This window comes from Balaenoptera musculus, chromosome 16, assembly GCF_009873245.2.
Source record: "Balaenoptera musculus isolate JJ_BM4_2016_0621 chromosome 16, mBalMus1.pri.v3, whole genome shotgun sequence".
Classification (NCBI taxonomy): Eukaryota; Metazoa; Chordata; class Mammalia; order Artiodactyla; family Balaenopteridae; genus Balaenoptera; species Balaenoptera musculus.
In genome coordinates, this window is record NC_045800.1 from 65,806,364 (window position 1) to 65,829,816 (window position 23,453).

The 23,453-nt window shown below is 38.1% G+C and overlaps 1 long non-coding RNA gene across 1 annotated transcript; it reads right to left on the reverse strand.

Moving 5' to 3' along the window:
- Positions 1 to 575: 575 nt before the first annotated feature.
- LOC118882572 lies at positions 576 to 13,463 on the reverse strand. Its single transcript, XR_005016803.1, has 3 exons — positions 13,390 to 13,463; positions 12,031 to 12,199; positions 576 to 758 (listed from the first exon to the last, which is right to left on the reverse strand). It is a non-coding gene; the product is annotated as an uncharacterized LOC118882572 (long non-coding RNA).
- Between the last annotated feature and the right edge of the window lie 9,990 nt (positions 13,464 to 23,453).

Sequence of the window (23,453 nt, forward strand, 5' to 3'; positions counted from 1 at the left end):
AATTTCTGTGCTAGTAGATTCATATAAAATTTTTGTATTTGCTATTTTTCCAGATTGCTTTAGATTTTTATTCTTTAAAAGAAATTTCTGACATATACCAAATTTTCCATGAGTTTTGCTTAAAGTTTATAGATTTATATTGAGGTATTCCCCTCAAGTATCAGATGAAAAAATAACAATCCTCTATATCTTATTTTTAAAGAATAGAGACTTGTATTATTTTCTAACCTTTGCTAATGAGAAAAACACAACAGAGGCAAGTTCTTGACCATCCAAAACAATGTATGTATGGTGGATTATAAAGGGTCTTAAACAAACCCCATGATACAGTGTAATTGAGAACTACAATTAAATCCTTAAGAAATGTTTTTTTCATCTCAACGGTACTGAAAACACTTGCTTAAAACTAAAACTAAAAAAACTTAAAAAGCTATAAGTTCAAAACCTATTTAGTTTTAAAAACTAAAAACATTTTAAAAATCTATAAACAGAATACTTATTATCCTGAAAAGTAAATTTGTGATTACCTGTCCCAGGAGAAGGACCATTCCTGTATCAATCAACCAGGATCATCCAAAGCCCAAATCTCACTGCCCAGCTTGTGTCAGCCACAAAAGTAGCATAAAGGAAATGTGATACTGCCCCACCAGAGTAATGAAGGGTACTTACAGGGTTCCGTGGCAGATCCAGGGACTGTCATTTAGAACAGATTGCCCTTTTGGATCAACTTTAATAACAGTCTGCACGATGTTCTTAACCTGGATGGATGGTGTGGGTGGGTAATGACTAAGATGACTAAGGAAACAGACTTTCTTGATTTCTCCTTTGATGAGATGAAAAGGATAATAAACATGAAATTTTAAAGAATAAAACGTAAGGAATGCACAACATATCCATGCGGAGGATGCATGTGACACGTGTAAACATCTTTACCTGATACAAAACTGAGAGTATGGTTGATACATTTATGAAAGTAAATCTGGGAAAATAATCAGTTATTATAATACTTAATGTGTGCCCCCCCCCAGTTTTGGGGTAGATTAAAGCTTTACTATGTGGTTTCCATGAAAGGACTGTAAGGCTTCCTTTACTTGTGCTTTTGATATGGAGGACATATCAAAGTTTACACTTTTTAGGAGGTATTATTTCTAAGAAGAAAATCTGTTCCCAGAGCTTTATTTAAAAGAGCATCTATGGGGGCTTCCCTGGTGGCGCAGTGGTTGAGAATCTGCCTGCTAATGCAGGGGACACGGGTTCGAGCCCTGGTCTGGGAAGATCCCACATGCCGCGGAGCAACTAGGCCCGTGAGCCACAGCTACTGAGCCTGTGCGTCTGGAGCCTGTGCTCCGCAACAAGAGAGGCCGCGATAGTGAGAGGCCCGCGCACTGCGATGAAGAGTGGCTCCCGCTCGCCGCAACTAGAGAAAGCCCTAGCACAGAAACGAAGACCCAACATAGCAATCAATCAATCAATCAATCAATCAATAAAATAAAATCTTTAAAAAAAAAAAAAAAGAGCATCTATGGTTAACTGAAGAAATCCAAGACAGTATCAGGTGTGTAATCCTGAGGTCTACAGTTGATTCCTCCTGCTCACCACGTTAATATCATGATTATATTAACACACATATAAACTTATCATCTCAGTAGAAGTAAGTTAACGTTCTTTAGCTGTATGCTAGGCACTACGTTAGGCTCTTCATGGACATTGCACTTTATTTTACATATTCCTTCAACAAACTATGAAGTAGGTACTGTTAGAATTCTCATTTTACAGGTAAGAACCTAAGGCTTAGAAAGAGGTTAAAAGCTTGCCCAAGGTAACACAATGGGTGAGTGACTGAGCCAGGATTAAACCTAAGGCTAACTCTAAGTCTGTGCTCATAACTACTGCACGTATTTAAAAGTTTGCATTTCTGCAGTATTTGAAAAAAAAATTAAGGGTAAAAATGAACATAAAACCTACTGTCTCTTTTAGTAAGTATTGTAAGGAAACACTGTGTTGAATTTTGTTTATAATTTTTCTGACAGAAAGGAACCCTGAAATTCTTTTGTATGACTAAACAAACAAGCAAAGAGAAAATATAGAAAGAAAAAAACCAATGTTTTCAGAAACATTGTATCTGCAGTATTTTAGCTGAGAACATGAATTGATATGTGGACCGAAACATTAGGCATTAATGCTGAAAGATAGGGCATTGGAAGGCAGTCTGAATGCTTTAACAGACCTATTTGTTTGTTCCATTTATGATAGTCATTTTGCTCAGACAATTTAAGAGCTTTGTTCTTTTGAAAGTAAATTTCAATGCTTTGTGTTATTTCTCAGCACATCAACATGGGTCAATAAATTTTTTTGCAAGGGTAGGAAAATAACACTTGAAATATTCTCTCTTCATAATGCTATCACTGAATATCTTAAATGCCAGTGTGCCAGTCTCTGGGTGATTCCACTCAGATTCTATTTTTGGGCAGCTTGGACATCTCAGAAAGCTGAAAATAAAGTTCAGTGTTCTTATGCATGACCCAAATAATCACACTAACACGAATGATGTGAAGGAAAGGAAATGGGAATTAACATTTCTTCCCAGTGTACTCTAAGACAGGTGCAGCTTAAGTTATCTCTTATTCAACACTCACAGCAACCCTGAAAGGTATTGCTATTTGCATGTTACAAGGAGGAAACTAAGGCTTAAGGAAGTTTAGCTTTCCCAAAGGTAGCCAACCAGTGAGCTGCACAGTTGGGTGAAGTCAAACCTAGGCCTCTTAGTTTAAAATGTATTCTCTTTTCATTGCCCCTGCCTCCACTGTCTTCTCATGAAAAGTAATTATGCAGGTTAGTTCAAAAATCAGAAATCACCCAAAGAAGGAAACTCGCCATTATTTTCATATGTTTCGGTAGACAAAGGATTACTAAAGTTATTACTTTGATTTTAGGGACTTGGTGTTTATTTCACAGAAGCAAGAAGAGAACAGAAAAATAGCATAAGACTAAGTCTTGGACTGTTTTCACAAAGAAGACTCAATAAAATTTGTTGACTGAAATAGCAAGGGCTAATACACATTTCTGAGAAGTTATTACATGAAATCTATCAAAAGGAATTTGTATTTTGTATCCCTATTCAAGTTCTTATTTTTATTTGCAGATGGATCTACCCATTTGGTGTTTCTTGCTTTAGCAAACTTCCTATCAAATAAAGTCAGCATACTTTAATGTAGGAAGACCTGGAAAACCTTTTTTATTTTGCCTCATCACCCAACTGCTTTTCATTCCAAACTGAGAATGGATTAGTTAAAACGTAGTCTAACCAAGAAGTCTCCTGTTAATATCTTAGAGATTCTCTCCTTTCATCTTCTAACCTAGACAATAAGCTTTAATTAAAAATGTGGGTGAGGGAATTCCCTGGAGGTCCAGTGGTTAGGACGCTTTCAATGCCAGGGCCCGGGTTCAATCCCTGGTCAGGGAACTAAGATCCCACAAGCCACATGACGCAACCAAAAAAAAAAAAAAAATGTGGGTGATAATGTCAATAAAAGGGATAAGCAAATATATACAATGTCACAGGGGACTTAAACACAAAAATTTACCACAGTGTAAACTGAGCTGGGGATAAATCTCTTTGTAGACAGCCCACTGGCCTGACAATATTGTGCAGATTTCAAATAGAATAAGAAAAGCCTTGGTATAATCAGAAATGTGATCATCTTGATCCTATAAAACATAAACAACCTTTCTGGTCTGATCTGGCACTCTTCTACACAAATCCTTGTCTCCAAAAAGTTCCACCAGTATTTCCTTGCTTTATCTTTACTTCCTGCCTTTGTTCATTGTTTCTTCCAATTATTATGTAATTAAACAACTAATGGTTATAACATTTCTTATATCGCTGAATTAAACTGAGTTTTCATTTATGCATTTATGCTTTATCTATTTAACTAGATCAACTCCTTGAGAATCGAAGCCATAAAAAAATTTATATAGGCCACACAGTTTTAATCTCAAGGCATGGCACAAATTAGTCACTTAATAAATATTTGTCTGTAGCATGCCATAAAAATAATGTATTAATTGTTGAGTTGTCCTAAATTATTCACACAATTCAACAAATATTTAATGAATACTTATTGTGTGCCAGAAAAGATCAAATGACCTAAAGTCTCAGCAACATTAACTGATTAAATTGTCATTAACAATTATGATGTTAGTTTAACACAGAAATACTGTTAAGAATCAATTCAAATGAGGAAAGGAGCTAAAAATGTTTGGTTGTTCTTTGTGCACCAGTCATTGAGTAATGACTATCAATATATGTGCTTTGGCTTAGTGGATGCTCACAATTCCTGAGATAATTGATATGGGGGACTTTTGCTTTTGGAAATGATTGGGGCTGTTTACAGCACCCACCTTGCCCAAGAGTTCTTCTGTAGGTGCCCCATAAGAGGCACTTTCATACTTTTGCATCTTCCTTAACTGGCTTAACCACTATTTTTCCTGCCCACCTTGGAACAACCTTTGTTTTACATCAGGTCTTTACTTTCTGTCCAAGCCCTAGAATCAGACTCTTTTTTCCTTCTATAGACTGCTCCTCTTGAGTTTTGGACTTCAAAACCCTACTACGCGTAGCTGAGAGGCAGTTCTGTCTGTTCTTATGCCCTGGTTTTTGAGATTCTAGCTCAAGTCACAGACTGAGTTGCCTGTTTTCTCAGAAATAAAGGGTACAGTACACTTAAAACACACATATATTCTCTAATTTAGATCAAGATTTCAACTATTGGTGGCTGACTGCAAATTGGACTTGTTAAAATGCAGATAAGCCAGAATGAATTACTCAGCTCTCTGGTGATCCTAGCTGACTCTGTCCAGTGTCCACACCAACCAAGCTTTATTGTTCATATTTAATACATAATTTAATTTAATACAACAACCCAGGAAGTGTGAATTGTTATCCCCATTTTATGGAGAATGAAACTGAAAAAATTATATGCCACTGTGGGTTTTGCAAATTCAGGGATCTGAAAAAGTCTCAGGAGGTACACCTTGAGATCATCCAAGGTATTCTATATCATTATCCTTCTTTGTATAGAGGAGGAAACTGAAGATCAGAGAAAAAATTTCCACAGGGCCCCCTCAGAGCTGTGATTCACACCCAAGTCTACATGACACCAAAGCCCAAGTTCTTCTCTACTACATGGCATCTCCTTTCAGAGGAACACACCCTTGTTAGCAATGCATTTGGGAATCAATTTTTTTTTTTTAATTAATTAATTTATTGGCTGTGTTGGGTCTTCGTTTCTGTGTGAGGGCTTTCTCTAGTTGCGGCAAGCGGGGGCCACTCTTCATCGCGGTGCGCGGGCCTCTCACTATCGTGGCCTCTCTTGTTGGCGGAGCACAGGCTCCAGACGCGCAGGCTCAGTAACTGTGGCTCGCGGGCCCAGCTGCTCCGCGGCATGTGGGATCTTCCCAGACCAGGGCTCGAACCCGTGTCCCCTGCATTGGCAGGCAGACTCTCAACCACTGCGCCACCAGGGAAGCCCGGGAATCAATTTTGAAAAAACTCAGAAGATGTAGAGTTACAAGAAGGAGACCTCAAGTGATATTAGGATTATGATGATTTAGTGATTTCCTCCCAAATCCTTCCAAGTCCTTGGAAATCTGGATGATTTCCTCTCTCTGACTGGTCAAAGAAATAACTTAAAAGAAATTGAAGCAACCATAAATAATAAACAATTATCTTGGTGCATCTCTATCTGCAAATTACTAGACATAGTGAAATTAAGCATGTAGAGATCATATTTTAAGTAGACATTTACTTAGCACTTCATCTTTTTGAAGTTATTTACAATCATGTATCGGTTATTATGTTCTAATAACAATGACAAAACTACACCACTGTCCGTGAAGTTGGTCTTTATTATGATTATTTTGTACATAGGAAAATTAAACACTAGAATGGCCATGCAAATGTAAATGTAAATCAGCAGTAAAATCCAGATTGCCAAGTTTACATTATTAATTTAGTTTAATAAGAGCTTTTTTAGGGGAACACCCCCAAGTTTATCTACTAGCAAAACTGGAGCAATAAATATGTGCTAAACGAGGCTTAGAACACGCTTTGAATAACTGAGTATAGATGGCAACTAAAAGAAACATGAAAAAGTAATTATTTGCTATTTCTATTTTTCTATTTCTAGCTGGTAATTATGGCAAATAATATTTTTCTAACTCTTAAGAAAACTGTGAGAACCAGATTAATTTCTTTTATTCATTAAAATGATCTAATTGCTCATGAACTTTATTTTAAAGGTCATTTATCTCAATGTACTAAAAACTTCCTTCCTAGCTACTATGGGAAGTCTTATAAAATAGAGACTCAGTTTTTCAAAAAAAATTCCTATTTGCTTTTTAATTTTGTATAAAGAATAGGTGGAAGAAATCCAGTTACTATGTTAACAAAAAGAGGCAGCTGGATTGCTTATTTGGTGATCATTCACTATGTTTATATTGGGATGGCATGGTAGGCAGGGTTTTATTTGATTTAATTCTCTCTTCTCTATTAATTTAGAAATGTTAAGGTCAGAGGATGTTTCCAAGTTCAGGTAATGTTTAGCTCAAACAATGAAAAAATAAATAAGTAAGCATAAAAGCCATTGTAAAATCAAGGTCTTTAAGTACCTTAAAATCAGAATAAGGGACTTCCCTGGTCCAGTGGCTAAGACTCCATGCTCCCAACGCAAGGGGCCCAGGTTCGATCCCTGGTGAGGGAACTAGATCCCACATGCTGCAATGAAGATCCCGCGTGGTGCAACTAAGACCCAATGCAGCCAAATAAACAAATATTTTTTAAAAATCAGAATAAGGATGCATGTGAATCAAATTTAAGAAAGATCCATCACCTCTTTTCAGAAACAAATAATAACTAGTACAGAAAGATGAGCAGTTTTAAAGTTGAGACATTGATAAACGCCCTGTTTGATTTGAACATAGAATGTTTAAAATTTATATCAGTGGTATAGTAAGATGTTTAAAAGAAAAAGTCAAATAAATGCTATAATTAGGCAGAGAGAAATTGTATTTAGAGCTGGATTCTACATCCACCACTTATTATCTGAGAAGCCTTAGGCAAGTTATTTAATTTCTCTGTGCTTTAGTTTCCTCAGCTCTAAAAAATGGGAGAAATATTAGTACCTAACTCATGGGATTGCTGTGAGAAATAAGTAAATACTCTTAGAATAATACCTGGCTCCTAGCAAGTGGCCAATAAATGTTAACTATCATTATTACCATTCTTATCATAAAAAGATATATTTTAAGTAAACATATTTTAATCTGGCTTTGTGAAGTCACAGGGAGTGAAGTATACACATTTGCGCTGAGCTGTAAAGTCTAAGGAAAGGCCGGAGGCTGAATGGGCCATCTAGACTGATGACTCAGACACAGCCGCAGTTCAGGTTTCCAGACTGATTCAGTCCTTGGCTTCTGTCCTGACACTGACAACAAAAATGCCAATTAGTGCAAGAGTGATGAGTTTTTTAACATGGGTGCTGTTCATTAGAGATTCAAATCAGATCACTTACAACTTGTATAGGACACCAATAGTGATCAACCAAGTTTAGTTGTAAACCAATGATATGGAGGTAAAATGCTTCATATCTAGTTACCGTGCTCCTGAACCATCTGCTTCTGAATTCTAAATTCTCAACTCAGCCACTGCCAAGGGGCTAAACATAGCTAAAGGGTTGAAATTATAATTTGATCTGACAACTCAAGTATCAAACAAGCTTACTTTAGCCAAATAAGTAGAGTGGTGACAAATATCAGAGCAGTATATCCACTCTGTGGTATGTGCTTTATGACAAGAAAATAATAATTGAGAGTATTGGTAAATATCTTATTTCTTATCTGATCTAGAAAAGGGTGTCAGCATAGATTGGTATAAAACTTTAGGTTGACAAAACTATTGTTAAGGTTAAGTGATTTAGAGAGGAGAAATCTAGGGAAGTGAGGGATATCTTAGAATTCCCATGATCCTGAATTGTCTAATAGACTAATGTTGAATGTATATGAACACCACATGGAATAAGATAAAGAAGATTTAGATCTACTAAATAAATGCTGCTAATGATAATGATGATGAAGTGGAGTAGATGTCAAATACAAAGAGCAATGATGTTTTAAATCCTATTATTTAAATGATCTTTTGTACAAACACTACATTTGAAAAGTGTTTTATTGTTTTTTATTAGCTATTTCTCATCAGAGTCCTGTCAGTAGATCTGATTTAATACTCACATTTATATATGAGGAAGCTGACATAAAGAATAATTAACTAGTTAGGGGCTTCCCTGATGACGCAGTGGTTAAGAATCTGCCTGCCAATGCAGGGGACACAGGTTCGAGCCCTGGTCCGGGAAGATCCCACATGCCGCAGAGCAGCTAAGCCCGTGCACCACAACTACTGAGCCAGCACTCTAGAGCCCGCGAGCCACAACTACTGAAGCCCGCATGCCACAACTACTGAAGCCTGCAAGCCTAGAGCCCATGCTCCGCAACAAGAGAAGCCATTGCAATGAGAAGCCCTCGCACCACAATGAAGAGTAGCCCCCGCTCACCGCAACTAGAGAAAGCCTGCGCACAGCAACGAAGACCCAATGCAGCCATAAATAAATAAATTAATTAATTAAATAAAATACAAAAAAAAGCTTGCCAACTTAAAAAAAAAAACCATCTTCAGTCTTTTGAAACTCTTTATACAATATATGAATAAAATAAATCCTTGACATTCACAGTAGGGTGTACCCTAAGCCATTTGTGGATCCCTTATACCATTGTTGTATTTGATTTTTCAGATAAAATGTGTATGAGATCATAATTAGAGAACTGATGGTTGCTTAGGCTCAGGGACCATGTAAGTGACTAGCCCTGAACCCCCAGCTCCAGGTGTACATGTTCAAAGTGATACCTCAGCAAAATCACAAATTATTGTGTCATGGCCTTTCAGGATAGTTCCTTGTTTAGTCAAAAATGCCAAATGTTAAATGTGTGAATGCCAAGGGCTTTTCTGTATTTTTGATCAAATTCCTAAGTCCATGGCTGAATGGAACTGCCAGTGGCAGGAACAAGGGATGCTCACACTTGAGGAAGCCATGAATTCACTCAAGCTAGGTCCTCGGATGAAGTGAAGCCAGTTTGCAACCAAACAAACCCCTGGGACCAGGATGTAGAGAGTAGGCTGTGGCCAGAGCTGGAGTGGGTCTGGCCTGGTTTAAACTCTGCTCCAGCCTAATAAGGAAAAACCAGCTGGTTTTGGGTCTCTGCCTTTGCTTTTAAGACCTGATGTGACTTCTTTTCCCCAGGGTTTCTAATTAAAGAATAAAATTTAACTAGTTAAAAAAAAAATTAGTTCAGTGAGAAAGAATTAGTTCGGTTCTGAGAGTTTGAAACCTATATTCATATATACCTCTTTAAACTTTAGTTATTCATCTTTAAAGAGCAATAAAGCTTGTATAAGATTTAAAAAAAAAGTCTCCAAAACAGTATTTATAATATGACCCTGTTTTATTTTTTTAAATTTTGGAGTACAATATTCCAAAATGTTAACTGGTTATAACTAGGTAGTGGAACTACGGAAGATTTTTCTCTCATATTTTTTCTTAGCTGTACTTTTTTTTTTTTTTTTTTTTTTTTTTTAAGAGTACACAATAATTTAATACTAATTCTCTGTGCTGAAAGTCACAAAATCTGACCACAAAAGTCAGGAAAGAATTGCAGGCAAGATAAGGTGAGGTGAAAGCATTCGACAGGTCCATTTTTCATAGAGGGAAACAAGAAATATTGCCATTCTTAATACAGATCATTAGAGGAATATAAGTTGAGGAAGGGTTTTTTAAACATAAAGTACTGTCTAGTAGAAATAGAAACAGGATGGACATAAACAGTTCAGCAAAAATACTTATAAAAAAACACAACATAGAGTGAGGAAAGAAATTAGAAGACAGGATACAATCAAACACGGGTGGTACAAAAGATAGACATTTATCGGGTAAATGCAAATGAAATAATCCAGATGGCCCAAAGCTAATATCACACAAAGTAGAACTGAAGGCAGAAAGCATTCAATGGAGAATTTATTCCCTATGAAGATATAAAAACCCATGATTCTTTATTCAGAATTGTACATCTTAGCTGTACTTTTAAAAAAACTTCTAATAAGGGTGTATTATATTTATAAAGAGAAAAAAATGGTAAAAGTTGCCCCCAAGGCAAAAAAAGAAAAAAAAAAAAAAAAGCTTCAAGGACACCAGTAGAAAAAAGAAGCAAAATTTGGCTGTAGCCTAACTGATGGTCTCTACCTACCTATCTGTAAAATATATGTTTGTATATAAATATTTGTATCTGTATCTACATCTGAAGAGATAATTGGAATTACCAGTAGGAAAGGGAAATCAAAGAAGAAAGAATCAGCAGTGTTCATCCAAGAGAGCCTATCTGCTCCTGATGGTAGTGCTGGCAGCTCCAGACCAACACTAGCAGATGCCATAACCAATTACTTACCTTGATCCAATCCATGCTCATACAACAGCATTCTGATTTCAATTGAGTTTTTTTTTAAAAATAGACTTGTTTTATTTATTTTTATTTTTTAAAATAGATTTATTTATTTATTTATTTTTGGCTGCATTGGGTCTTCGTTGCGGTGCGTGGGCTTCTCATTGCGGTGGTTTCTTTTGTTGCGGAGCATGGGCTCTAGGTGCATGGGCTTCAGTAGTTGTGGCACACGGGCTCAGTAGTTGTGACTCATGGGCTCTAGAGCGCAGGCTCAGTAGTTGTGGCGCACGGGCTTAGTTGCTCTGCGGCATGTGGGATCTTCCCGGACCAGGGATCGAACCCATGTCCCCTGCATTGGCAGGAGGATTCTTAACCACTACACCACCAGGGAAGTCCCTAAACTTCTTTTAAATAATAAGTTGGTAGGTGAATATGGCACTTAGTTTCCTTTCAAGCCATGTTTCTCATTTTAAATTAACAAATTGGAAATGTGGATGCTGCATTACTCCCTTGGGAGTTTGATTAATGTAAATACCTTGCAAAAGGACTGGATTGCTATAAGAGTTTTTGAAAAACAAATTAGGTTTCTGATCTTGGATAGCTGAGGACCAGACAATGAAACCTGGTGACTTCATCAAGGTAATTACAAGCTGCAAGATCTTATGACAGTCAACCAACTGGACTTCCCTAAGAAGCAATCCTGTAATTCAATGTGTGACCTTTAGCATGAAATAAATACATGGCAGGTGTGTCTTGGAGAACCTGCCATAAGATACTTCCACAATATGAACGATGGGGATGGCGTTTTAGCTATGATCCAGCCTATCTTTCTTAGCTTGGAGTTGTAGAGAAACTGAGGACCAGAGGAAGCAAGTCGGTTATCTAAGATTGCAGTTGATATCAGCTCAAACTTGAAATTATAATTGGTGCCTCCTCGTCCAGCATATGAAACTGTTTTCCATAGCCTTTATGAAATAATATCACAGCTGTAAAATGCACACATCCGTGACTATATCTTCGTTTCCTGTTTTAAAAGGTATTTATTAACTAGTATGTTCAAAGCACTCTGCTAAGTTAGGATTTTCTTCAAATCTGCTCTATATATTTTATAATATGAGTAAATGTTTAACACTGGGAGTAGGGTAGAGGAAAATATGGCTATTTACTAAGAAGCTAATACATGCCAGGCACTGTTCTAGATACACTACATCTTACTTTCATTAATTATATGATTAAATGCTTTTCAATAATGACGATTTTTATTTAATGATCATCTTGGATATGACCTGATGCAATGAAGTGCATTCATTTAGGGCAGCAGTCCCTAACCCTTTTGGCACCAGGGACCAGTTTCATGGAAGACAATTTTTCCACGGACTGGGGCGGAGGGGGATGGTTTTGGGATGATTCAAGTGCATTACATTGTTGTGCACTTTATTTCTATTATTATTACATTGCAAGATATAATGAAATTATTATACAACTCACCATAATGCTGACAGGAGCCGGAGCTCAGGTGGTAATGTGAGCGATGGGGAGCGGCTGTCAATACAGATGAAGCTTTGCTCAGTTGCTTGCTCCTCATCTCCTGCCGTGCGGCCCGGTTCCTAACAGGCCACGGACTGGTAGTGGTCCGTGGCCCGGTGGTTGGGGCCCCCTGATTTAGCATATCATTAGAGAACTTATATGGTACGTGTCCAAAGGTTTTAGTAAATAATAAGTGAAAGTAATACTCCCAACGGAAGAGGTTCTTTTCTCTCTCGCTACACACTAAGCATCCCTCCCACCCCCCAAAAAAGCTCACAAAAGACCACATATTGTGTGATTCCATTTATATGAAATGTCCAGAATAGACAAATCTACAGAAACAGTAAATTTGTGGTTGCCTAGGGTTGTGGGTGAGGGGAATGTGGGAAGAAAAGAGGAGCCACTGCTCTTGGGTATGGGTTTTTGTGGGGAGGGTGAGGAAACGTTCTACAGTTGATTGTGGCAATGGTTGCAAAACTCTGTAGATATACTAAAAACCACTGAATTGTACACTTTAAATAGGTGAATTGTATGGTATGTGAATTATATCTCAATACAGCTGTAATTTTTTTAAAGTTCTAAATTTCTGCTGTCCAATTGCACAGTCCCTTCAGATCAACCCTGTGAGATACCCTCTTAATAGGATGGGAGGGTTTTACCATTAATGAGTAGTAACTTCAAAAAAAAACAGGTAATATAAAAATGAATTCCAGCACAGAAGATAGGAACTTACAGAAACCATGGTGAGTGATAGATAAAATACGCCGACTGGGAATAACTCATGTGCGTCCTAAAGTAAGTCACTGATCTAGTTATTTATGAAACAACAACACAGGAAATCCTGGCTCCTCCAGGATTCTGCTGTCTGTCTTCGACCAGCTCAACCACTCTGTACTTTGCCCGTGAACAAAGCACACTGTTGCCCACTGAGTCCTATTTGTGGTATCTCTAATCTTTCCTTTTCGGACCTGCAGTATCTCATCTGTTTTTTTAATATCACTTGGAAGTGCTCTTTCCTCATTCTTCTTCCACCTGGTTTTACAGATTTTCTAGGACAGCCTCCTCCCTTTACCCCAACACTTGAAAAAAAACAGCACCTACACACCCCAGAGAGCCGCAGTTCAACAAGGTGAAAAGGTGTGGTTCAGATGAATACCTTGGGTGAGGATGGATACAAGAATAGTTTTATTGCTCTCTTAATCATTAGATTCCTGGAGGCACCTGTTTACTAGGCAATATTAAATCTTTCCATTGTCTGGACATTCCCTTAAGAAATCGCTTGCTTTGCCTCCCAAGGTGAGTTCTGAGGGAGGGCCTTACCTGGCACAAACTGCAGTGGATCTCCACAGGCTAAGGAGGGTTCCACCGGGGCTCCTGGCCCTTCCCCTCACTTGCTGAGTGCAGGGAAATCTGCCGTGGCTTTCCCTTCCTGGGTTTGCCCATCCTGCTAATTTTAGGCTGCTTCCTCATGCAGCCACCTTGGGTATCAGCATGTGGCTCCCCTCAGAGGAGCTATTTTCTCCTGAGTCTCATTTGTTTACAACTTCTCTCCCTTTTCCTCCTCAACCCCACCTCTGTATAGCTGAGCTATTTCTTAGTAATAAATAAAATATCTTCCAGAATTATGCTTACTCTAATCTGAGTTTATTCCTGAATTCAAGGGACTAAGGAAAACTTTTTATATTAGATTTTAGTTGTACTTCCCAGAAGCCAGATTTCCAAATCATGTTTATCTAACAAATAAACTAGGTTTCTACTGTGGATAAGATATTAGGTCACAGGGATACAATGATGAGCAAAGCACATGTGTATTTCACTGATGTAATCTCGATAACAGATTTATCAAACTTCCACTGCGTTCCGTGCTCTCTGTTCAGACGTGGGAATAAAAAATTAATAAAGCAGAGCCCCTGCCCTCAAAGAGGTCATTAGATATTTCAGTATACATAGAGATTCAAAGAGGCAGGGCTTACAAATTCCTGAGACTTAGTTTTTATATAATGAATGGAAGTTATGTCTTCATACATGTTATAGACATAATCAAACAAATTGCTTATTAACTTAAAGGATATAAATATACAAGGGCAGTAGACAAAATGGATATGCTAAGCAGCATCTCAAGGCTCTCCTTTACATGTACCCCGGAGCATTTTGTTATTCTATGGAGCCAGAGGCGTTGAAGAACCTGGAGAAGCCATTCTAGGCAATCAAAGCACAGATGATGACTATCAATATAACAAGACACATTCAACTTAAGATTTTTCGAGGTGATGGTGATGTTAATTAATGTATGTGGTATTCATTTCACAGTACACATGTGTATCAAATCATGACATTTTACACCTTAAACCTACGCAATATTATATGTCAATTATATCTCAATAATGCTGAAAAAAAAAGATTTTTATTCTACTTGAACAGAATAAGACTGAACATATCCATTATTTATATGTGTGGATAATTGGCCCTGTAAGTTCATGGTGTGGGCATGTCTTCTACGTGAACATAACTAAGCTCCCCAATACTTGGAAAGAGGTCCTTAGCACCTTGTTGAGTAAAAATAGTTACAAAATTCCAAGATCCATTGAGTAAACATACTGATTTCTGTGTCTGTGCAACATACTTTGGAGTATGAAAAAACATCAGAATGATGTTCAGTAAATGTTCCCAGTATGTATCTCCTGAGGTGGTATCTCTGATATTTTCTTCTTTATATTTTACTGAATTGTTTAAATTATTAACAGTAATCATTAATATTTTAAAATAAAATCTATTTTCATTTTTAAATGAGAATTTCCCATACTAAACAAATTTAATTTTAAACAGAATAATTTTTTGTTAAATAAAAGAAACCATCTTATCCAGTCCCTCTATTTGTAACTAGGAGAAGGATGATAAGGTGTATCACCCTTACCATAGATTCAGTGTACAATTTTATTCTCTGATGATGTAGTACTTTTTTAAAAAAATGTTTTCCACATGAGAAACAATTCTAACATTCACCATTCCACAGGATTTCTATTTTATTGTCAACGCTCTCAGTGCTTGCAAATGGGAGCAGTTTGAAAGCTGCTCTTTGGAAGTTAGCTTGCTGGGTAGTGCTTCCTTTTAAAGATTGAACAGATGAAGTTTGTTGTTTGTTGAAAGTGAACAGCACACCCTTCAATTCACCTCTTAATACCCCAATGTTTACAAAGAGTAATTTTTCTTCTCTTTATTTTTTTAAAGTAAAACAGCAGCTTGAACTGCATGGCATTTTTCTTGGGCAAACATTTTTGTCATTTTAATGTGGTTAAACTGTATTTAGGCGCTGTGGAGGTGGCAACTATAATTTGTCTTCTAGGAACACTCTGTCCTTCCTAGTCACTGATGCTCAACTGTTCCTCTAGGCTATCAGATCTCCACTGAGACAATAAAAATATATTTTTAAACTGTAACGAAAATCTGTCCACAAAAATGTGTTTTATTTATTTCTAAATGCCAGCTATTATGGCAATCTATTTCATTTTTCCAAAAGAAGCATGAGTAACAGTACACATTTTTTCAACATTTGCAATCAATGTGTATAAAAGTTATCTGTATGCTGAAGGCAACCAACAGTTAGTTCTAGAGCACGTAAGGAGTTCTGGGGGGTAGGGGAAAAGGGAAGGGAGTTTAAAGAGCTTTTCAGTCTCCTTACTTTTGTGGCCTCTGTGCTGCTTTCATAAGATTTTTAATGCTTAGTTAAGAAATGTGTTGTCAGGAATCCCCTGGTGGTCCAGTGGTTAGGACTCTGTGTTTTCACTGCAGGGGGCACGGGTTCCATCCCTGGTTGGGGAACTAAGATCCTGCATGCTGTGAGGCCAAAAAAAAAAAAAAGATGTCAATTCTCTTATAAAAAGTGATAATTGAATAAGATGCACAGCAAGTCTGTTTCTTTTATACCATTAGTTTGAAGGTTAGTAATAAAGGATTCAATAGATGAAGATACTCATGCTGTGGTTGACTTCTATGAAAGAAATAGTATTGTTAATTTGACTAAAACCTGTAGTTACAATTAGTTTTAGTCCTGATTCTATTTGAAGGCTGTGAGGCATGCCACTTAAAAATATACATATGTACATATGTATATATATGTGTGATATATGTGTGTTTGTGTATGTATGTGTGTATATATATATATATATATATATATATATATATATATATATATATATGTATATATATAAGATCTGGGCTTCCCTGGTGGCGCAGTGGTTAAGAATCTGCCTGCCAATGCAAGGGACAGGGGTTGGAGCCCTGGCCTGGGAAGATCCCACATGCCGCGGAGCAACTAAGCCCGTGCGCCACAACTACTGAGCCTGAGCTCTAGAGCCCACAAGCCACAACTACTGAGCCCACGTGCCACAACTTACTGAAGCCTGCACGCCTAGAGCCCGTGCTCCACAACAAGAGAAGCCATGACAATGAGAAGCCCACACACCGCAATGAAGGGTAGCCCCCCCCCGCTCACCGCAACTAGAGAAAGCCCATGCGCAGCAACGAAGACCCAACACAGCCATAAATAAATAAATAAATAAATAAATAAATAAGATCTCACCCTTTGGCTTGATGCAGGTTATATTGCTGATTTACTTTGGTCTGGGACCTGGCACAAGGAACAAAAAAAAGCAAACTTCCCAGATTTCATATTTCTTACAGCTAAATTTGAACTTTTCAACCTCAAATATCTTTATGAGACCCTTTGAAATCAGTAGCAACAAAATAGCTCAATTTGCAACCCAAAGTTTGACTGTTAAGCTCTAGTAGTTGAGATTCCGTCTCTTTATTGCTATTTTAATTGTTTTCTTTAAAAGAAAAACACATAGGGACTTCCCTGGTGGCGCAGTGGTTAAGAATCCGCCTGCCAATGCAGGGGACATGGGTTCGATCCCTGGTCCGGGAAGATCCCACATGCCTCGGAGCAGCTAAGCTCCGTGTGCCACAACTACTGAAGCCCTCGTGCCTACAGCCCGTGCCCCACAACAAGAGAAGCCACTGCAATGAGAAGCACGCGCACCGCAAGGAAGAGTAGCCCCTGCTCGCCGCAACTAGAGAAAGCCTGCGCACAGCAACGAAGACACAACACAGCCAAAAATAAAAAAATAAGTAAATAAATTTATTTAAAAAAAAATAGAAAAGAAAAACACATAGACTTAAAGGATTCATATACGTACAGATCCCACACTTCATACCATATTTCTTTGGTGATGCTCATTATTAATTAGAACTTGCAGAATTCTCATCTTATGATTGCTGTGGGATAAAATTAACTTTAAAGCATAGTTTATCATACAGTTAAGACTTTGTTTTTAAAGACAACTTTTTTTTTTCTGCCAACCCTCCCCCCGCAAAAACAAAACAAAACAACAACAAACACCATAGTCATTCTGAGCACTTTCTCTGCTTAGAAAGTATAGTAACTGGAATAATCACACTGTAATTTCAAAGGCATGGACACATCCCCACATACTGGTCAATGGCCACATTACATGTGATTTTTTTCAGGCTTATGCCTGTTGGAATGCCAGCTGAATTCCTGTAATTAGGGGATGGAAAACAAACACAAAGAAATTATAGAGAGTTATAAAAAGAGAGCATTTAAAAAATATTTCAGGTATTTATAATATGATCATTACTACTGTTTCATGCTGGGATACTGAGAAGGAAATTGGAGTCAGAATGTAAATTTAGAGCAGGAAATGAGATTAGTATAAATGTGAGAATGAAAGTTGAGAAGGATTCTATAATAAATATCCAGAATTATTATTCTTTATGTTGTTAAGTGGCATATATCATAACATGTAATATTATGAATAAAATTGTTTTGCTTGCATCTATTAAAAAGAGGGGGAAATTTTTTTCTGTGCTTTCTCATTTATGTGGCAGAAGAGAATTCTTTCTCCCATCTCACTCACTTCTGGGCTAGGCCCATACCCTGTAGGATAACAGAAAAAGGGCTTTTTATGATGCAGTTCAAAAGGAAGAAAAAAATTGTTACGGGCTGAATTGTGTCCCCCTGCCAAATTCATATGCTTAAGTCCCAATCTCCAGTACCTCAGAATATGACTGTATTTGGAGATGGAGCTTTAAAGCGGTAATTAAGGTAAGATGAGTGGGCCCCAACCCAGTACACCTGGTGTCTCTTTAAGAACAAGAGACTAGGGCAGAGAGAATGCACAGAGGGAGGAATGGCCATAGGAACACCCAGCGAGGAGGTAGCCATCTGTAAGTCAAGGAGAGAGGCCTCAGAAGAAACCAAACCTGCCAACACCTTGATGTCTGACTTCTAGCCTCCGGAACTGTGAGAAAATCAATTTCTGTTGTTTAAGCCACCCAGTCTGTGGTATTTTGGTATGGCAGCCGTACCAAACTAATACAGAAACACACTCTTGATTTTTCAAACTTAAAAAACAGACCACTTCATTTTTCCTAGTCAAAACCTGTCCTTCTCCTTCCCTCAGCAGCTATCCTCATCTTGGTAAATGTCCTCAAGTCGGAAAACTACCAGTGGCCCAGCACTCCTCCCATTCTCTGCTCCCCTACAAACCATCCATCACAACTCTGTTAATTCTATCCCCAAAGTATGTTTTAAATCTACCTTCTTTACTTTATCTCCATCACAACCACCTTAGTCCCCACCGCTATTATCTCCCACTTGGATTATTATAAAAGCCTCCTAAATAATTTATCTCTGCCCATGTTCACCCTCCTGTAATTCAGCAATACTGTGCAGTTCAGCAACAAGAGTAATCTTTTTCTCAACAAATATAATCATTGCCCTCCTCTCCTGGCTTAAAACCCCTGAGCAGTACTTAAAGTAAAACTCCTTAATGTGCTCTTACTGACTGCCTATCGCCAAACATTTCATGTACCCTTGTGCTCCATCTACACTAATTTTCTTTCAGTTCCTGGAAAATGCTGAGTTCTCTCCTGCCTCAAGGGCTTCGTGTTTCTCCCTCCACCTAGAATATTTTCTCATCCCTATCTTCACAAGGCTTGATCCTTCTCTTTGGTTTCAGTTTTAATAGCAACTCCTCCACTGAGGACTTCACTGTCCGTTCTGTTCAAGGACTTACTCTATTATTCTCCATCTCTATCTCTTGTTTGTTTCCTTAGTATTTATTACAATTTGGAATACTTTTATTTGCCTGCCTACTTGTTTTTTCCTATCTCTACTACTAGAACGGGAAGGCAGCACAGAGTAGGTGTTCAGTAAAGATTTGTTGAAGAATCTTAAAATATCTGACTGCCATGTGTATATTCTGAGCTGACCAATGAGAAGGGATGACCATGGGGCCCATAAGACAGGGGATTAAAAGGACAGAATTCTCCAGATGGAGGGACTCACTGAGGGACTGAAGAAAACATGGCCATGCAACTGCTTGATTGAAGGCTCCAACCTTGGAAAGCAAGGGTGTGTAAAATAAAATAAAATGGGCTTTTCCTGTTGTCCACTCAAGGTGGAATCTACAATTTGGTGGCAATAGGTGACAAATTCTTTCGGACAATACCATCCTGTCCTTTCTCCCTTCCTTTTTTTTTTTTTTTTTTTTTTTTTTTTTGCCATTCCTCACGGCTTATGAGATCTTAGTTCCCTGACCAAGGATCGATCGAACCTGGGCCCCCAGCAGTGGAAGCACAGAGTCCTAAACACTGAACCGCCAGAGAATTCCCCATCCTGTCCTTTCAAAGTTAACAATAAAAGGATTAACCTTGCCATACATATCATTTCCCCACTGTTGGAACTTGTGTTTAATTTTTGCTTTTAGAAATAATATAACAATAAATATCTTTGTTCACAGTTTTATTTGCCTGCCTTTTGTTTTTATCTCTCTCACCTACCAGAATTGGGAAAGAGGCACATAGTAGGTGCTTAATAAAGATTTGTTGAATGCACCTTGTATTTCCTTAGGACAGAGTCCAGAAGTGATATAATGTAGGTAAATAGTTCTGTGCAGTGTCTCACAATAATTATTGCTATTAATATGAACTATTGTTAAATGAAATTTACTGACTCTTGAAACATATTGCCAAATTTATTTATAAAAAGGTTGTAATAATTTACGTTGCCAGCACCATTAATTAATTAATTCAATAAATAATTTTTGAGCACATGCTATAGGCCAGGAACTGTTCAAGGTATTAAGGAACAGAGCACTTAGGAAAACAGACAAAGTCCCTGCCTTTACGGAGTTTCCTTTCTAGTGAAAAAGACAAACATTTATATATCTACCTATATAATATATATTTATAGATTTTACATAATTATTTTATCTTTTAATTTTTTATAAATTTATTATTTTATTTTTGGCTGCGTTGGGTCTTCGTTGCTGTGCACAGGCTTTCTCTAGTTGCTTCGTTGTGGTGCGTGGGCTTCTCATTGCGGTGGCTTCTCTTGTTGCAGAGCACGGGCTCTGGGCGCACAGGCTCAATAGTTGTGGTGCACGGGCTTAGTTGCTCTGCAGCATGTGGGATCTTCCCGGACCATGGCTCGAACCCGTGTCCCCTGCATTGGCAGGCAGATTCTTAACCACTGTGCCACCAGGAAGTCCCAACATAATCATTTTAAATTTATCTATATATAACATATGTAATATAATAAATATAATATTATACATTTATGTATTATACAATAAATATCAGGTAGTGATAACAGATATAAGCGAAAATAAAGCAGGATAAGTTATTGAGAGTGAGGGGCTAGTTTTTTGGATAGGGTGATCAGGGAAGACTGGGGAGGTGACATGAGCAGAGACTTGAATGAAGGAAGTCAGGTGGGGTACAGCACAAGCAGTATGGCTATATGGAAGGGAGCAGGGGAAAGAGTGGGACAGGATGAATAGCTAGTTTTAGTGGTCTCTCAACAGTCTGAGCATTTTTTTAAATGAAAATAACACGATAGGTAAAAAATATTTTACTTTTGTTCTAAATAAAAATTATATCATTATTTGTGATATGGACTAACTACTAAGACTAACTACTTGTTAGTTCAGGAGAGATAATGTTAGCAATAATAAAGCTAACATTTACAAAATACTGGCCATGTTCAAGGCACTGTACATGTTACCTTATTAAATCCTCACAACCCAGTGAGGTATGGATTATTAACTTCCCCCATTTATAGAAATTGTGACTGAGAAGTAATTTTCTGTAAAACAGATCATTAGTAAATGTCTATAGGTGTCTTTGGGAGGAGAGAAGGACAGAGGTCTGAGTGGCCTGTAGGCTCAGGCTCTGAATCCAGACAAACCAGCACCACAGGCCATACTCATCACCAATTACTCATGCTGCTTTTATACAACAAATTCACATTATCCTAATGAACTTCTGATGCTATACTTGTTTCACTTTTAAGGTAATCACAGGCTATTTTCTGAGATCTTGTATCACAGTTTCATAGATTTATAAGGTTAAAAGGAACATCTAGAAAAGTCTTTTCCACTTTCTACAAGCAAGACCTATATTTAAAAATATTCTAGAGAGAGATGCATCCATGTAGCAGAGATAGCTGTCCACTAATTCATGCTCTCTCTTCTATGGTATAAAGTAGTACCAGCGAACTCAGCAGGGGTTATGTTTCCCAGTCCCCTTGCATCTAGGGGTGTAGTAGTTCTTGCTAACATTATGTGTGCAGATGTGATATGTGGCACCTCCCAGACAAAAGTTTTAGGAAGTTCCTGGTGCCCTCATCTCCCCAAGTTCCTGGAAATTAGTTTTGACTCATTAGGAACACCCACTTGGAATGTTAAAAAGGTAAAAAATACACTCTTATCATGTTAACACTCATATTTTAGTGTTTATTTGTTGCAGCATCGATTACATATCTTAAAGACCCAAATCCCATAACTTCCCCTTTAATGATATATTCTGAGGCATCAAGTCCTGAAGGTTAAAAGACAACAAAAGCCCTACAAGGGCAATGAAGCTATCAAAATAAGAATTAAGTATGTTTCATGGGCAACATCACCACTCCTAATATTGAAATTATGCTTTCTTTGCTTAAGTATCTTGTCATTTTTATTCTTATTTCTGTAATATACAGAAATAAGGTTGTGGGTTGAATTGGGTTGCCAAGAGGTGGTTGAAGTCCCAGCTTCCAGTGCCTGAGAATGTGACCTTATTGGGAAACAGGGTCTTTGTAGATGCAATCCAGTTAAAAAGAGGTCACAATGGATTAGGGCGGGTCTTAATCTAATGACTAGTGTCCTTATAAGAGGGACATTTGGACACAGAAACACAGGGAAGAACACCATATGGAGATGGAGGCAGGGATTCGAGTGGTGCATCTACAAGCCAAAGAATGCCAAGGATTGTCAGCAGCCACCAGAAGCTAGGAGAGAAGTATGGAGAAGATTCTCTGAGACCCCAAGAGACAACCAATCCTGCTGCCTCTTTGATTTCAGATTTCTGGCCTCCATAACTGTGAGACAATAAATTTCTGTTGTTTCAAGCCATCCAATTTGTGGTATAGTGTTATGGCAGCCCTAAGAAACTAAAACCCATACATATTCTAGCACAAACACTTTCCAATCTGAAATATATTTTTCAGCGAGATAAAGAAACATGGCTTACTGTGGAATTCTTTCTAGGTTCTCAACATTCACTCTGAAGTCAAGGTACTAGAAAAGTCTGACATAAAATTTCAAGAGTGCCTTGTTTCAAGTTTTCCTCCTTGACTGGCCTAGGAAATCCGGAGTTTGTTTTTGTGAGGCAGGGACTCTAGCCATACACATTACTTCATTTTCTCTGAATGAAGGAGGCCCTGCGTTATAAGTTTATCTTCCAGGGAGAGTGCAGAAAGTGATGGCAGCCAACACTTTATCAGGAGCCTGAACTGGTGGTGTTGATATTTAATGACAGTAGGCTCCATCATTGCTGCAATACATCTGGCATCCTCAGAATAGCTCTAGTTGGGGCTAAGGGATAAAATAAAAGACTTCAACAACCTTTATATCCGTATTTGTGATGTTTTATCTGCTACTTCAAATTCTCCTTGGATAAAGGTGGAATAAAATAATAGAAACTGGAACCAATAAGCAAAAAGACAACCTAGCCAAAAAAGGAAGAGATTTCCTTCACTAAAAGGCCCTAGTGCACGCTGAAACGCTGTGACAAGACACACCAAACACCTCCATTTGTCTCGCAAATTCCAACTTCTGTGCTTGGAATTTTTCTCTTACGGCTACGCAAAGCACCACGCTGCGCAGGCGCCCGGGTCGGTGTGCTCTGGGAGGATTCCGGCGCAGGCGCGCGGGCCGCGAAGTGGGCGGGCCCGCGCGCGTGCTCCGCGGTTCACTTCCGGCCGACGCCGACCCCGACCCCTCCCCCGCGTTGCCTCCTCCCCCTCTCCCTTCTCCCCAGTC